Source organism: Puntigrus tetrazona, chromosome 22 (genome assembly GCF_018831695.1).
Source record: "Puntigrus tetrazona isolate hp1 chromosome 22, ASM1883169v1, whole genome shotgun sequence".
NCBI lineage: Eukaryota > Metazoa > Chordata > Actinopteri > Cypriniformes > Cyprinidae > Puntigrus > Puntigrus tetrazona.
In genome coordinates this window covers 13,084,472-13,099,115 of record NC_056720.1, presented here as the reverse complement: position 1 = coordinate 13,099,115, position 14,644 = coordinate 13,084,472, and positions in this window count along the sequence as shown.

The following is a 14,644-nucleotide window of genomic DNA, read 5'->3' as shown; positions in this document are numbered from 1 at the left end:
AATAGGAAAGAAGTTATCCCTACTAAACCTATACAGATCTTGCCTATAGTGTGCCATAAAAAAACCTTAAGTTGCTCTACATTATTAAGCAGGTCACAGTTATCATGTAGTATGAAGAACAAAGATCTTTCTGAATCGTGTCTAGACAATGCATAAAGTATGAAAATAACTGTGTCATAAAAAAATTTGCATTTCGTGAATGACTCAAAAGAATTTCAGACATAATGAGACATTTCTGTAATACAAAATTGTGTTCAAATGCATTTTCATGAAGAACAATGTACTATTCAATGATGCAAAGCATATTATTTACTAAATAAAAGATGTTCTTTATTAATTGAAAAATCCACTGACAAGACGCATTTTAATTAGACATTTTATTTGGTCTTAAAGTTTACAATCAGTATAAAATGAAAGACAAGTAAATGCCTGATAATATTGAAGTAGATTTTGAACAAAAATAAAACATTTTCACCACAAATATATGTATATATATTGCATGATATGGTCCAGTACAAAGTATAAAAGTACAGAATTTTTAGGTCAGCAACATATTGACAGGCTCATATTCCTTTCAGTGCATTTCCATGTTTCAAGATATCATATAATAAGAACATTCCAAAAAAATAAATCAACAAATAAAAGAAAGATATGTTGTTTTGACAGTAGGTCATTTAAAGGCAAGAAGATCAGTGTGGCACTGGCAATGTTACCAACATGAACATTGATTGGTGAACCTCATCAAATGTGACAGAAAGCCAACAGTATGTTTTACTACGAGTACAGTGATTTAGTTTGAAAACTCTTTTTAGACCAAGATTGATTGACTGGTTGTGGCTTCAAGCTTCTACTACACTGTCAACTGCAGATGATCTTCAGATTTACAGAGATGAGACACAGAGAAAAAATAATGGTTCAGTATTTGCTACAAAATTATCCCAACAGCTTTAAAACAATGAATCTCAATCGCAATTTAATGAGCTAACAATAGTTTTTTGATTGTGAGAAATGTTCTGAATCTGCTTGAATTTGTCTGAAATCATATTTGACCAAGTCACTCCAGAGACCTATGTAGTCTTAAAGAGTGCAGACAAAGAAAATACAACAACACACTCACTGCATCAGCAACAATAAAAGCACCACTTTCCTCCTCTGACTGCTTGTTTAAGGAGAAAGCTGTTGTCTGTGTCATTCACCTGCTTTAACTGCTTAAAGACCATCAGCAGTTACTGATTTATAACCTGGACCAGAACTCCCCTCATGAGCATCTGAACCCAGGACGTGTTCACCTGACATACGGCAGCTGGAGATCTTTCTTTTAAAGATAATTACAATGATTAATAGAACCAGTATGGGTAAGCCAATCAGGATCCAAAGCCATGATTTCTCGAGACTGTCTGGTTTGATTTCTTCTAGGTTTTTTTGATCAGTGGCTTTGTTTCCATTTTCTGTAACTGGTTTTTCTGCAACAGAAAAGTGAGAGAAAACAACATTACTGTACTGTGATGAAGACAACAGATCATTTATATACAGCACCTTTCAGACAATCACTAGTGAAATTATATATCTATATAATAAAAAACACACAATTAGACTAAAAACATCATGAACGACAGCTAGTTTCACACACCGTTGATGATCAGCTCTACAGTCTTCTGCTCATCTGAGGGTGTGATGAAGCAGGTGTATTTTCCTGCATCAGCGTGAGTGAGATTAGAGAGTTTGATGGAGAAGTTTCTTTGATTATACTCCTCAGGAAAAGTTTCTGTTCTGTTCTTAAATGCTGAGTCTTGAAATTCTTTACTTTCAGGTATATCATACACAATCTTGCTGCCGCTATTTCTCCAGTGTACACTGATGTCTTGAAGTTTAAGATCATGTTCAGCTGATGAACATGGCAGGACAACAGAACCACCGACGAAACCTTCTACTGTGACCTGCAGAGAGACTGAAATAACACAAACTAAGTGTGGCAAAAACAGTCAGTGGCATAAATTATATATTTATTTAATTCCTTGGGAGAAATAAAAGGAGACACAAATGATTAAAAAGATCTGAGAGAAAGGAGCCCAAAATGAAGAGAAGGGTCTGGCTGAAGACTTGCACTCTCAATAGTTGCCTCAAAGTAAACACTTCATGATATCTGTGTCGTCAAATCGACAATAATTAGTTGAAATTAAGTGTTGCAAATTGAGCAAGCCACAGTGGCAAGGAACAAAAACTGCATCTGTGACAGAACGAAGAAAAGTCCAATGGTCGCTGCATGGTACGGAGTTGCCATATCAGCAAAAATTCATTTCTACTTATGTTATACCGAAAGATTTAGGTGTACATGAGTTTTTTAGATTCTTACCTTTATCTATGAGTGCTGCATATACAAAGATGTAGCTGCAGAAACAGAAAAAAAAGATCCTGTTAAATACTGCAACTCAGCATGATTTTATTATCTTCTCAAAGATAACTAAATGTCAGGACTGGGACTAGAACCCGGGTCTCATGTTCCACCTCTGAGCCACCAAAGACAGTTGAACCCAATAGTGAGACGCGTTCTTGGATTAACTCAGCAAAGTTTAATGAGCAAAAAGCAAAGGGCACAAGAAATCCTTTTCTTAGAGAAGGTCAAAACAATAATCAGTCCAAAAGGTCCAACAGGAGGGCAAAAAACACCTCCAAAACTAAATTCAGGGAAAAGGCATCAACAAGCCAAATTTGACAGAAACAAAAGATTTGCCAAGAAACGTTCTAGAGTAGACTTACAATAGGACTGGCTAAGGAACCTCAATATCCAAGCAAAGAACCCAAAGGAAGTCCTCCGTTTAAATACATAGGCTAAAACGAGGCACATGTGAAAGCAGTTGCACTGATTAGAAACAAATAATGCAGACATGAGGGCTCTATAGGGACATCTAGTGGCCAAAATAAAGCATTTCAAGCAAAAGCTCTGACAGGACCCCTCCCTCTAGGAACGACTCCTGGCGTTCCCTCCAGGATGACTGGGCTTGCGAGCATGAAATTCTTGAATTAGATTTGGGTCCAAGATGTCTTTGGCAGGAACCCAGGAGCGCTCCTCAGGACCATAGCCTTCCCAGTCCACAAGATACTGCGGGACCCACGTACTCGACGGACATCCAGTATTCTGTGGACTGTGTAAGCTGGCTGGCCACCAATGATACGAGGAGAGGGAGGTTTACCTGTGGCAAGAAAAGGAGATGACAAAACAGGCTTTAACAAAAAGACATGAAAGGTCGGATTAATCTTTAAAGATTTAGGCAGGTATAAACGATAAGTCACTGGATTAACTTTCCTGGCAATCTTGAAGGGGCCAATGAACCTCTGGGAAAGTTTACGGGACTCTAGCCGTAAGGGAATGTTTTTGTGGAGAGCCAAACTCTTTGACCAGGGCGCAGATTGGGGGCAGGTCTGCGTCTGCGATTAGCCTGGTGCCGATACTGTTGACAAACTTTAAGGAGCTTAGCTCGGGCCTTTTTCCATGTCTGGCGGCAGCGTTTAGCAAATTGTTGAGCAGAGGGAACTGCAACCTCCACCTCTTGCTCAGGGAATAGTGAAGGGGTGTACCCAAACTGGCACTCAAAAGGAGACATGCCTGTAGCAGAGGAGTGAAGGGTATTGTGTGCATATTCAGCCCACATAATGAAGGAAGACCAGGAGGATGGGTTGTTGGCTGCCATACACCTCAGTGTAGTCTCAAGATCTTGGTTAATTCTCTCAGTTTGCCCATTGGACTCTGGATGGAACCCAGAGGAAAGACTTACTGTAGCCCCCAGAGACTGACAAAATGCCCGCCAGAATCTGGAAGAAAATTGGGGTCCCCGGTCAGAGACAATGTCTTGTGGAATGCCAAAGACCTGAAAGACATGGTTCATAATTAGTTCGGCAGTCTCCTTTGCAGTAGGTAGTTTAGGCAGAGGGACAAATCGGGCCGCCTTGGAGAACCTATCAACTATGACCATAATAGTGGTGTTGCCTTTTGATAGAGGAAGTCCAGTGATAAAGTCTGTGGAAAGATGAGACCAAGGTCTATGAGGTATGGTGAGGGGGTGCAATAGCCCCTGAGGAGACTGGTGAGACACCTTACTTTGGTTGCATGTGGGACAGGCATTTACAAATGCTGTCACATCCTCCTTGATAGTTGGCCACCAAAACAGTCTCAGGAGAAATTTGAGAGTACGGGAAGTGCCAGGATGGCACGTGAGACGGGAGGAGTGTCCCCACTGGAGGCCCTTGGAGCGGGCAGCTTTGGGGACAGACAGCGAGTTGGCCCACCACCTGGGTCAGGTTCTTGGGCTTGGGCCTGTTTTACCGTATTTTCCAAATCCCACCTGAAATCCTCTCCCCTTTGGGACAGCACTGCTCCAACTCCTACATCTGAAGCATCGACTTCCACAATAAAGGGTTTATCTGGGTTAGGGAGAATAAGAATAGGTGCAGAGGTAAAATGGCTCTTTAATTTGCCAAACGCCAACTCGGCTTCAGATCCCCAGCGAAAACTGGTTGTGTTCCCCTTGGTTAGGGCAGACAAAGGAGCCGCCACAGTACTGAAGTTCTGAATGAACTTGCGATAAAAATTGGCAAAGCCAAGGAAACGCTGTACCTCTTTTACTGATGAGGGGGAGGGCCAATCCACGACAGCTTGAACCTTTTGAGGATCCATTTGTATCTCTCCAGGCTTGATGATGAACCCCAGGAACTGAGCTTCGGTCACGTGGAATGCGCACTTCTCCGGTTTAACATAAAGATTGTTATCAAGAAGCCGCCTGAGGACCTTACTCACATGTCTTACATGCTCTTGGGGGGAACTCGAGAAGATGAGGATATCATCTAAATAGACAAACACAAACTGGTTGAGCATGTCTCGGAGAACATCATTGATAAGAGCTTGAAACACTGCAGGGGCATTAGTGAGACCAAAGGGCATAACTGAATACTCATAGTGCCCCGTGGGCATGTTGAATGCGGTCTTCCATTCATCTCCCTGTCTGATGCGCACAAGATGATAGGCATTGCGCAAGTCAAGCTTAGTGAAGATGGAAGCTTCTTGCAGTATTTCGAAGGCAGTGACCATTAGTGGCAAGGGATAGCGGTTTCGAATAGTTATCTTGTTAAGACCCCTGTAATCAATACATGGCCTAAGTCCACCATCCTTCTTCCCAACGAAGAAAAACCCAGCTCCGGCAGGGGAAGTGGATGGTCGGATGATACCTGCTGCAAGGGCTTCGTTAATGTATTGATCCTTAGCAGTTCGTTCGAGGGGAGATAAAGAGAATATGCGACCTCTGGGAGGACAGGTTCCTGGGAGTAGCTCAATGGCACAGTCATATGGGCGATGAGGTGGTAAGGAGGTGGCCTTCCTCTTGCTGAATACTGCTTTGAGGTGATGGTACTGGGCAGGTACTTGAAACAGATCTAGGGGCTCTTGAGACTCGAGAATAGGGTCAAGGGAGTTCTGGGCTAAGCAGGTAGTCTGACAGGTGGGACCCCAACTGAGGACGGCGCCAGTGGACCAGTCAAAGTGTGGATTGTGCTGGAGGAGCCAAGGGTGACCGAGGATAACAGGAAACTCTGGAGACTGTATGAGGTGAAAGCACACTCTCTCCTGTTGCTGGTAAACGATAAGGCCAAGCAGTGAGGTGAGGTGGGTTACTTTCCCTGGAGCTAACGGTCTTCCATCCAGGGCTGTGACGGTTAGAGGAGCAGGAAGGGAATAATTAGGGATCTGGAGACTTGGCAAGGGAAATATCTATGAAATTCCCAGCAGCTCCTGAATCAATCAATGCTTGGAGTTGGTGTTTCTGGCCTCCAAATGTGAGAGTGATGGGAAGGAGCAATCCAGAGTTGGAAGGTGAAGCCGTGTGGGTAACTCCCATTACAGTCCTTCCTTGCCTGTACGGGACGGGGAGTTTCCCGAAAGCTCAGGGCAGGTGGAGCAAAAATGACCTTGTAACCCACAATATAGACAACAGCGCTCTCTCATACGACGGTCTCGTTCTGTTGGGGAAAGCCTAGTCCTACCCAATTGCATGGGTGCCGAGGAATCTTGGGGTAACATTTGAGGCAAAGATGGACAAGCAGAGAATGTGTAACCAGATGGACGGTTCAGGCTCCTTTCCCTCAGACGATTATCCAACCTAACTGCTTGATCCATAAGAGTCTCAAGATCGTGAGCAGGTTCTCTGGTAGCCAGATCATCCTTGATTGCCTCTGACAAACCATTCAGGAAACACACCATTAGGGCCTCATCATTCCAGCCGCTCCCTGCAGCAACTGTCCGAAACTGAATGGCATATTCAGCTGCACTGCCATTACCTTGTCGAAAAGTGAGAAGTTTCTTAGAGGCTTGCCGGCCACTGAGGGGGTGGTCAAAGACCCGCTTGAACTCCTTTTCAAATGCCGAGTAACTAGAACAGAAAGGTGTCTGGGCCTTCCAGACTGCTGTTGCCCACGAAAGAGCCTTGCCAGAAAGGAGGGTGATAACATATGCGATCTTGGCCCGATCTGAGGGGAGAGGGTTGTAATTCAAATGAGAGAGAGCACTGAGTCAGGAAACCATCACATGCACTGGGATCACCTGAGAAACGTGGAGGTGGAGGTAAGCGAGGTTCAGTAAGAGGAGTGGGCACTCGAGAATCCAGAGGGGGTACAGGGGCAGCTGAAGTAGAGGTAGAGGGCAACCGGTCAAAGATCTGGCGAACAGAGGTCATGAGATTTAACCATCAAGGTCTCCTGCTGCAGCAATACTGATTCATGCCGTTGGACTGAGGCCTCATGCTGAGCCACTGTGGCAAGGAGTTCTTCAGGTTTAGGCATTTCTGGGTTCATAGTTGGCTTGTATATTCTGTCAGGACTGGGACTAGAACCCGGGTCTCTGGCAGGAGAGTCTTATGTTCCACCTCTGAGCCACCGAAGACAGTTGAACCCAATAGTGAGACACATTCTTGGATTAACTCAGCAAAGTTTAATGAGCAAAAAGCAAAGGGCACAAGAAATCCTTTTCTTAGAGAAGGTCAAAACAGTAATCATCAGTCCAAAAAGGTCCAACAGGAGGGCAAAAAACACCTCCAAAACTAAATTCAGGGAAAAGGCATCAACAAGCCAAATTTGACATAGAAACAAAAGATTTGCCAAGATAAGTCCTAAAGTAGACTTACAATAGGACTGGCTAAGGAACCTCAATATCCAAGCAAAGAACCCAAAGGAAGTCCTCTGTTTAAATACATAGGCTAAAACGAGGCACATGTGAAAGCAGTTGCACTGATTAGAAACAAATAATGCAGACATGAGGGCTCTATAGGGACATCTAGTGGCCAAAATAAAGCATTTCAAGCAAAAGCTCTGACACTAAATGCTAATGCTAATAGTAATTTACTAAATAAAAATAAGTTAAGATTTCCCCTCCAGATAAACCTGATAATCATAAAACAACTACTTTATGATGTTAAACTTTAATGACTAAAATATCCCTTTGAAATACAGTTTTAATAAAGCATATGCAAAAAAAACTGAAAGATGAAGAGGTGTTTGTCCAATTCATTCTGAACTCATCAAACCTACCAGAACATAATGTTGCCCCAATTTTTTAAATACATAACTTTTCAATATGTTTTATTTTAATATATTGAACTTAAATGAACTTTAAATACTCTAAATACTCCCTAATAGCACATACACGGTACATACACGCTTCCGTGTTATTATCACGTCGTGCATGCTACAAAACAAAACTAAAAGATGAAGACGTGTTTGTCCAATTCATTCTGAATAATCATACCTACCAGAACATAATGTTGCCCCAATGTTTTAAATACATAACAAATCAATATGTTTTATTTTAGTATATTGAACTATATTGAAATACTCTAAATACTCCCTAGCAGCACATACGCTTCCGTGTTAGCATCACGTTGTGCGTCCTACGGATGACATCAGATGTAAGTGACGTCAACAGTATGCGAGCGATATGAAAACGCACCAAAAAATTGTTAAACTTATTAGATTTACTTCAGTATATTCAAGACACCTGAGAAAGAAGTTGACTTTAACAAGTTTTTCGTCGCAGGAACCCAACTCTTGATCTTCTACTCAAGTCTCAATCATCTTTTTTTTTGTTTTGTTTCTCACCTTCAATTGTTACTAATATTGCGCCTGATTAACTGTAAAATTGTTTTGTGTTGTTTTGTAATTCTAATTATGTAAAACTATTTTTGTGTTTCAACAGCTATTGAAAATACTAGCTAAGTTTTTATGTTTCCATTTTCATATGCTACTGTGATAAATTAATTTAAGTTTCAGAAGAAGAAGAGAAAGAAAATTGCAGAATAGCCTCCTAAAATGTTTTCATTTTAGTAAAATAAAAATGATTAAACAAAATAATGAATTTAGTCAACTTACAGCTTGTGAACGTGAAAGTGGAGCTTCCTTTCTTAAACTCCTCTGGAGGTATTTATGATCCTCAATCAAGAACATATGATCCTCAAGTGATGTTTTATATATTTCTGCCATCATGTTATTAATATATTCTGTCTTATTTTTTTTTTTACTTTTTATTTTTATTTTCTGACCTGGAAGCGCAGGATTACAGAAAACCTGGATTTTCCATGAAATACCTTTCAAATGATGCTTATTATCCAGATATACAGATACAGTATATGCTATATCTTACCTGCACTGAAGTGTTTCTGTATCTGGACTCAGTCAAGAAAGATATGTTAAAAAATTCCTCTCTTTCGTCTTAGTCTTTATCTTGACAGACTGAACAAGTACAATGAAGGTCTGTAATACTCTGTCTGGTGGTGGGAGAGACTTCAGTGGTTAGTTGTCTGATGGGAGGGTGAAAGAGATCATGTGTTTAGTGACAAACAAAAATGACAGCAGCATCTTTTGAGGTTCAGTGCGTCTAAACTACTTCTAAGAGTTCTCTGTAGCACAATATTGCTTTAAAGTTTTCTTATTAAAAATGTAGAATGTTGTGGTTTTTGACTTTTTAAAAAAGGGTTAATGGAAATAATGGGAGATGGAAATGAAATGAAAAAAGTAACAAATATGACTTTGCCCGGTGCTCATCTACGAGCTCTGAGGAGCAAGTAAGGTGTATATGAAAATAAGCGTATTCAGTGGCTCATTTATATTTCTTGCCAGTTTATGAAATTATGACTTTGCTCTTGAGTGGTCACTCAGTGAGTGGTAGCAGTGCTTATTCACAAATGCTTTTGCAATATTGCAGTTTTGGTAATAACTAATGTGTTTTGGAATACAAACATGAAGCCTGTTCTCAGAGTGATCAGACTGGTTGTTAAATACATATAGTCGACGTTGTTCATTTAAACTAAAATAACCACATCAACTATATGTAAAAAAAAAAAAAAAAAAAAATATATATATATATATATATATATATATATATATATATATATATATATATATTTCTAAACTCTGTAAACACATACACACTCAACAACATAGAATTATTTTACCTTGATAGATTTAAGGAATCAAAACAGCTCCACAGTTTATAGTCATAGTCTAATGTTTTTCAAAACTATGATCAAATAAAAGGACTATTCAATATTTGAAATGTCTTGTCTTGTTTGCAGCGTCAAAATAAAAGTTAATTTTCACATTTATTAAATGTTCTGTCATTGGTCAGCAGGAGGCGTTCTTAAAATCTGAAGAATTCCTAAAGAAAATTACATGAAGCGCGTCGATTCTGCATGTTGTGTTACACACACACACACACACACACACACACACACACACACACACACACATACACATGCTCTCTCTCTCTCTCTCTCTCTCTCTCTCTCACATATCGCTCTTTTTTCCTGTGTAAGAAAAGGCGAGTTGTGCGCTTTTACACTACAGTTTACGGTACATCTAATACAACCTACAGAAAGTGAAAGTGAAAGCACTATCAATTTTTTTTTTTTTTTTTTTTTGTTTTGTAGGTGCCTAAATCACAATGATGTGTCCAACTGCTAAAATGCTCCAATGCTTTCATTTTACTTAGTTAATTTAAATTATTATTTTTTCAAAACTATGACAATCTTACAAGCTGTTTCCAAAACCTTCCGCTAGTACTACTAGTACAACAACTTACATTAGTTGGATTCTGGGATTTTTGTGGTTTAAAGCAGAGAAATTCACAAATTCATCAAGGTTTAGAGACTTGGTTCGTCTGGACTTAAAACTTAAGACTCCCAGATTGCTCAGTCTATTCACACTAAACATGTTTAGAAAGAAAAACAGTACACTGAGTCTTGGCACTAAGAATATTCAATCCATGGGTGTAAACTGTACCATGAGGCTTGAAAGTTTCTTCATCTGTCCCCCTGGAATGTCCTGGAAAAGTCTTTAAGGTGTGTCTGGACTGGACCACTCTTGATGTGGAAATGTGTAGAACACAGAAATTGTGACATATAAATTATATAAATTATTATATATAGATCAAGAAAAGTGATTGGCTTTTTTTATATCTCTCAGCCTAGCCTCAAGTTCTTTAATCAATATATTAAAAGTAGTAAATGATGTTTATTTGTAACAAATGTGTGTTTGCCACATTAAGAATATTGTTTAGGCTAACCCATTCATAATCTGCATTTTGCTAGATTTATTGACTTTATTGGACATAAATAAATTCATTTCCTAGGGGTGGCCATTTTTGAAAGACAAATTAAGTCTTTTTTTAACCTCTTTCTTAAATCAAGTCCATTTTGTTTGTGTTTGTGTGTGTGTTCTTTCAGGTGGCCAACTTAAAAATAGCAGAGTTTTGTACCACTAAACAACCACAAAATTTTCCCAGAAAGATGTTTGAGGGTTCATTAAAAATCATATATGAATCTTTTTTACACCATCTCTTGTTAATTTTCAACAAATTATGCTGATCTTTTAATTCAGACTTAAATTTGAGTTTGTGATGAGTTGCATTTCAAAATGCCAAAGCTAGAAATGTCCAGTAAACATTTCTGGTTGCAAAAATGTCCACTAATTTCCACTTCTCAGATCACTAGACCTCTTATTTCCTTCTTAATTGTGTTGACACTGGAGCTTTTGGGAACCACGAGAGTCATCTGAAGATACGTGCCTTAAAACCACAAGTTATAACAATGTCAAGTTATAACACATTATTCTTGTTGTCATGTTCCCTTGCCCTCATGTATTCCTTTGTCCATTGTGTCATGTGCTGATTGGTAATTGTCCTTTCATACGACTCTCAGTTCTGTTTGCTCATTGGTTAATTCTTGTCGTGTCCTCTGCAAATAATTCAGAACCGAATAGAATTCTATTTTATTTATAATAATAACTAAAAAGTAGTTCCATGTATCGTGCTAGACTATGAGAGTGTTAAAGCACTTGTATACTGATGCTCTCTCGTTCGTCCAACTGCTTCTGTTGTTCTCGTCATTTGCAGATCGCTTTGGATAAAAACATCTGATAAATGATCAAATGTAAACGTAAATGCAAGAATACAGTGAAACACAATGCTATGTCAATACCTAAGAATACTGAAAATTTAAAAAAAAAAATACAAATAAAAACAAAGTTAGATTTGCTATATCACACTCCAGAAAAGTTGGGACAGAGACAAAATAACAGTGAAAAGGTTATAGAATATCTTAAACTGCAAAAGAGGAACAAGGTTTCTAACTCAATCAAGGAACAGAAACATGAGGGGACATCGCTCTTAATTATACATATGATATCAGTGGTTCAACTGTAATTTTATCAAGCTACTAGAATACTTTTGTGGGCAAAGAAAACAAAAATAACAACTTTATTCAACAATGTATCTCCTCCACATTGTCACCAAGCCAGCAGAAGGAGCCCTGACCTCTGGGTGATCTGCATTCACTCCCTCTGCGACAACTTCCTGTCTGAGGACTATAAATTCGGTAGCAGGCCCCTCACCTGCAGGTTAGGAGTGAATGCAGATCACCCAGAGGTCAGGGCTCCCTCTGCTGGCTTGGTGACACACATGATCTACCAATGATCTAAACGTAAATAAACAGTGATGTAGGACAAAAATTGTTGAATAAAGTTGCTGGTACACCAAGCTGCAAATCTGTATAATTTCCTGCTTTAACTGCTTAAAGACCATCAGTAGATACTGATTTATAACCTGGACCAGGACTCACAACCTCATGAGCGTCTGAACCCAGGACGTGTTCACCTGACATACGGCAGCTGGAGATCTTTCTTCTAAAGATAATTACAATGATTAATAGAACCAGTATGGGTAAGCCAATCAGGATCCAAAGCCATGATTTCTCAAGACTGTCTGGTTTGGTTTCTTCTTGTTTTTTATCAGTGGGTTTGTTTCCATTTTCTGTAACTGGTTCTGGTTCTGCAACAAAAAAGTCTGAGAGAAAACAACATTACTGCACTGTGATGAAGACAACATATCCCTATCATTTATATACAGCACCTTTCCGACAATATCACCAGTGAACTTCTATATAATAGACTTAAAAAACACACAATTAGACTAAAAACATCATGAATGACAGCTAGTTTCACACACCGTTGATGATCAGCTCTACAGTATTCATCTCATCTGAGGGTGTGATGAAGCAGATGTATTTTCCTGCATCAGCGTGAGTGAGATTAGAGAGTTTGATGGAGAAGTTTCTTTGATTATACTCCTCAGGAAAAGTTTCTGTTCTGTTCTCATACACTGAGTCTTGAAATTCTTTACTTTCAGGTATATCATACACAATCTTCCTGCCGCTATTTCTCCAGTGTACACTGATGTCTTGTTTTTTTGTAAGATCATGTTCAGCTGATGAACAGGGCAGGACAACAGAACTGCTCTTAGAATGTAAATCACAATATACATAACCTTTTTTTGGTTCAAACTGTTATATTGGAACCTATATTTAACCTTTTATAAATATGTAATACCACACACCCTCACATGGAGGAAGTGCTTGTGAACCTAATTTCTGAACATCTCTAACCAAAAGGGATTCTGCACCATCTTTGGTTAATAAATAACATATTTTTATTTGCAAAGCAACAATGCCTGATATAGCTTTACCATGAATTAAATAAATGTCAATGTTGCCAGATGACAATACTGTCAACGCTGTTTTCCATTGGGATTTTCATATATAGTAACATCAATTATATGAATGCAGTTATTGCTTTATTTATTTATTTGCAGTGTTTTATTATAGTATAATTACATTTAAGTATGAAAAAGAAAATTATTCATTATTTTCAGAACATTAACTGTAGTATTTCACAGAAAGGGCAATAGGAAGAGTGCGGAGTTAGCTCTTCCATGTGATGACAAGAAGTAAACCATAAAAATAAGTGTTTAAAACAAATGGGCATTTAAATTGAAAAAGTAAACCATTATTAATTTAGTTCAATTATTTAATATTCAACAATATTTATTCAATTTTTCTATTATTATTAATGCACATTTATGTCTGCTAGTCTGTATAGTTTGCGTCAACAATAAGACAATATGACTTATAACTTTATTGTTATATAATTTGGTCTTTATCATCTTAGTCTGTTTATGCAACTGTCAGGTTGTGATTTAGTGTGAAGGAGCACTCGACGAGAATGTTCCCAAAGCACCTCCCACAGGACACCGCAAGGAACCCAGTCAAATGCCTTCTACAAATCCACAAAACACATGTGGACTGGTTGGGTAAACTCCCAGGAACCCTCCAGTATCCTGAAGAGGGTATAGAGTTGGTCCAGTGTTCCATGTTCAGAACAAAACTCGCATTGTTCCTCTTGAAGCAGAGGTTCGACTATCGGACGGATTCTCCTCTCCAGTACCCTGGCATAGACTTTCCCAGGGAGGTTGAAGAGTGTGATCCCCCTATAGTTGGAGCACACCCTCTGGTCCCCCTTCTTAAAAAGAAGAACCACCACCCCGGTCTGCCAGTCCAGAGGTACTGTCCCTGCGATGCTGCAGAGGCGTGTTAGCCAAGACAGCCCCACAACATCCAGAGACCTGGGGTATTGAGGGCGGATCTCAACAGAAGTTTCTTAACAACCTCAGTGATCTCAGCCAGTGTGATGGTCGAGTCCCCCCAGGTCCCCGGCCTCTGCTCCCTCACTGGAAGACGTGTTGGCGGGATTGAGGAGATCCTCAAAGTATTCCTTCCACCGCCTGACAATGTCCCCAGTCGAGGTTAGCAGGTTCCCACCAGCACTGTATACGGTGTTGGAAGGGCACTGCTTCCCCTTTCTGAGGTGCCGGACGGTTTGCCAGAACTTCTTTGAGGCCATTTGATAGTCTTAATAGACTATATGTCTTAAATAGAGAGATAAATAAAGAGAGAACTGAAAACCTGGATTTTCCATGAAATTCCTTTCAAATAATGTTTATTATCCAGTTATGCTATATGCTATAGCTTACCTGCACTGAGGTGTTTCTCTATCTGGACTCAGCTGTAGCGTCTGGCTAAGATCAAGATGCCAAGGACCCTTTTTCGCTTTTTAAAATTTGCAGATAAATTACAGACCTGGACCTCATATCTACATCTTTGTGGGTGTTAAATTGCCCATGGTTCCCCCATTATCACAAAGATACTAAACAGATTTGCTCTCTATTCCCTACATCAAAGCTCCAAAAACATTCCAACAAGTAGTAACAAACCCCCGTGCC